Source organism: Asterias amurensis, chromosome 10 (genome assembly GCF_032118995.1).
Source record: "Asterias amurensis chromosome 10, ASM3211899v1".
NCBI classification, from domain to species: Eukaryota; Metazoa; Echinodermata; class Asteroidea; order Forcipulatida; family Asteriidae; genus Asterias; species Asterias amurensis.
Window position 1 is genome coordinate 19,417,063 of NC_092657.1, and position 3,776 is coordinate 19,420,838.

At 37.0% G+C, this 3,776-nt stretch overlaps 1 pseudogene; it reads left to right on the forward strand.

Annotated features, from left to right (window-relative positions):
• The first annotated feature begins 2,212 nt into the window (after positions 1–2,212).
• On the forward strand, positions 2,213–3,199 carry LOC139942779 (microfibril-associated glycoprotein 4 pseudogene; annotated as a pseudogene).
• Positions 3,200–3,776: the final 577 nt, after the last annotated feature.

Here is a 3,776-nt window from a genome sequence, read left to right on the forward strand (position 1 = left end):
TCCATTACTCGTCACCAAGTGGGGTTTTATGCTAATGATTATTTTGAGTTTGAAGGGTTAACACATTAAGGATACAATGTACATTATGACCGTTGCATAACAATACACATTGTGAAACAGGCTTGCATGTGTTGCCAAATACCACAGATGTTCTTAAAGGCCATCAAATATGCCAAAACAAAAGTAGCAGGTACTGGGTATAGAAAGAAACAGTTTAAAGCCATTTGACACTTCCGGTAAACAGTATTGTCCAAAGGCCCACACTTCGTGTATCACAACCTAATTATATGATAACAAACCTGTGAAAATTTAGTCTCAATCGGTCATAGGAGTCAGGAGAAAATAACGGGAAAACCCACCCTTGTTTCCGCACGTTTCGCCGTGTCATGACATGTGTTTAGAATAAATCCGTAATTATCGCTGTCGAGAATTGATATTTCTTTTAATTTTTTCTCAAAAAGTAAAGCATTTCATGGAATAATATTTCAAGAGAAGTCTTTCACCGTTACCTTCTGTAAACCCTGTAAGTTATTTGTAAATCTGTAACTTTAATTTTTTCTTATGTTCCGAAAGTGTAAGATGGCTTTAAAGATGCTATGTCAGATTTTTGGCCACAAACATTAAACAATAGATTTGTTTGAGTGAATGGTATTTCAAAGAGTATCAGCCGCTTTAACGAAAACAAGTTTTTAACTTTTACTTTTAATGGTCAGGAACCATGACAACAATTTAAACGGTTCTTATAAAACACATGAGAATTTTTGAGCACTTTATTTCACTGCTACTAATAATTGGCGGACTTTTTCGAGCAATGGCTCAAATGAAAGCTTGTAACTTTCTCGACCCCCATCAAAATACCTATTGAATTTTAAATCAAATCGGCAAAAAATCTGACATAGCATCTTTAACCCAAACACCGATTTGTGTTAGCGCTGTATATTGTGTACTTTCCAGGGGAGATTCATTACCAAATGAATTCAAACCCACATTATGCTGCTTTCAATACTTGTCTTTGGTAAATATTTAGAACAAAAATGTTTGTTTGTAAAAAATTGACTTTGGATCTTTTCTGTTTATAATTCAATTGACCACCAAAAACACCCTACAATATAAATTCTTATTGACAAATGTTGTAATCTAAAAATTTAAACAAGCGATATACAAAAGTAAAGGAACTAGTAGTTAAATTGTGTTCATGGATATTGTTTGTCCCATGAATATAGTCTGTGTAGTTAACCATAAATAATACGCCTATTGACCTCGTGTTAGCGTAGTTTCAGCGGTTTAATATTTTTTTTATGGAAGATGCACTATTACAAATAAATTATTATTATTAATTTATTAGTTGGAGTAATTATTTATGTTGCAACAGTCACTCAGTAGCTGTGTAGTTGGGAAATAATTGTTGTGTTGCGTGAGTAAATAAGCGTAGCAGGATGCGGTGCATAATTGGCTAAACTTAACTACTTAATTGTCCTTTTGAACGAGTGCAGTAATAACCATTCCGTCTTGAAACGATTAACGTGTGCTCTAGGGCGATATCCAGTGCTTCCGTAGCTGTGTAATTGGGAAATAATTGCTGTGACATGTTGCGTGAGTAAAATAGCGTAGCAAGATGCGGTGCCTAATTGACTAAACTTAACCAAGTATTGCCCTTTTGAACGAGTGCAGTAATAATCATTGAGTGATAAAACGATTAACTATAGTAATAATAATGTACATTTATAGGACGCTCTATCCATTTAAAATGCTCCAAGGAAGCCATTATAATGAAAAAACAAGTATCGTGTGCTCTATGGCGTGCACGCATCACTGAATCTTTTGAGGAAAAAAAATTGTATTAATATGTTAAAGTAGCTTTTACATATAAAATAATAAAATTATCAGCCAGCAACGACTTAAAATTTAATTAACGTTTCTATGGTTACCGTTTTGTTGTCATCCAAAACACCAAATGACTTGCGTGGTTGGAAACAATCTGAAAAACAAACACTCTCTTTTTGCCAGTGTCACAGAGTGGATCAACTGAAACGGAGCTCCTGTTTAAACTTAATCTTGCTTCGCAGACGATTTGCATTGACGAAAACTTAAATATTGACAGCTTATGTGTTTAATAAGATAAGCAACTGTGACTGACAACATTACCAGCTTCTTTAGCAAAGTTCTCTATTTTCGTTTGGTATCCGAAACCTTTACTACGTACAAGTTCATCATGGGAGCTCTTGTCTTTGCTTCGTCTCTGTTACTCATGGTACTTTATGGTCAGAGTGAGAATCCACAGAGATTAATCTCAACCATGTATCAAGCTACCAACCGAGCCTTGGAGAATCATGTGTTTCAGTGGAAGACTGTATCTTCTCCTGTGATCTGTGGGCGAGACTGCTCTATGGATCCACAGTGTGTGTCGTTCAACTACCAACTATGTAGCCATGTTTGTGAATTCAACAATATCACCAGAGCAAACAGCCCTGATGACTTTATCGAATCGCAAGGAAGTGTATACTACGATGAAAAGGTTGACACTCTTTTATTTGGTATTCCGGACCTGAAGAGGTATAGCAGTTGGATGGAGTTGCATCAAGCCGGTTACTGTGTCAATGGCATATACACAATCTACCCTACAAGCCTAGCTGATGAATTACATGTCTACTGTGATATGAAGACAGATGAAGGAGGCTGGATCGTGTTCCAGAGGAGACAAGATGGCTCTGTTGACTTTTACCGTAACTGGACTGAATACCAATCTGGGTTTGGTGATCTAGAGAATGAGTTCTGGTTGGGGAATGATATCCTGCGTGACCTTACTGGATCGGGTGAATGGCGATTCACAGTAGATATTGAAGATTGGGAGTCCAACACAGCTTGGTCTTCTTATGGTGAGTTTGCTGTTACAGGTGACGAGTACACTCTCCGGGTTGGTTTATATGATGCTCAGAGTACAGCAGGTGATTCCTAGTCAGGTCATGACGGCTACCCATTCACAACAAAGGATCAGGACAATGATGTTAGGTCTAATGCCAATTGTGCTGAGCAATATGAAGGCGCCTGGTGGTTTAAAAGCTGCTTTCGGGCTCATCTGAATGGTAAATACTATCGACAGGGAAACGTGTCATATGGACATGGAATACAATGGTATGACTGGAAAGGATTTAAGTACTCCCTGAAGAAATGCAACATGAAAATACGCCAAGTCTTGTAACTCTCGACCATAGAGTTATATATAAGAACTAGAGGGCGCACGAGTGATGCTTCGTGCACAAACGCCACGGGACTGCAAGATGACAAGCGCGTCATTCTGCACGCGCGTTGAATATGAAATACACATTTCAGTTTTTTTTTATTGAACGCTCACGCGATGCTGTTTGTTCAACTTACAAAATGGCCGCACAAACACACGCTGTGAGATGCCATTTTCTTAGTTTCTGTAACTAATAAATGCTCCGAGACTCTCCATATGAACACACAGTTTAAGATAACAACAATGGTAAGCCATTTTAACCACGTTTAACATTATCAACTTAAAAAACAAACAAAGGAAGAAAACAAACTCGCTAAAGACTACAATTAAAACAAATTCCAAAAAAAATCATTGTGAAAGATCAACTAAAAAAAAAGATTTTAAATATGAAGGCTAAAATGTAGTTGACGAACGAACTGTCAACTGCTTGTTTGTGATGGAAGGGATATTACGGAACGTTCACATTGGTATATTTAACCATCATTCAACAACAAATTGACCGTTCAATCACAACAAAAGATCAGGACAATGATGATTA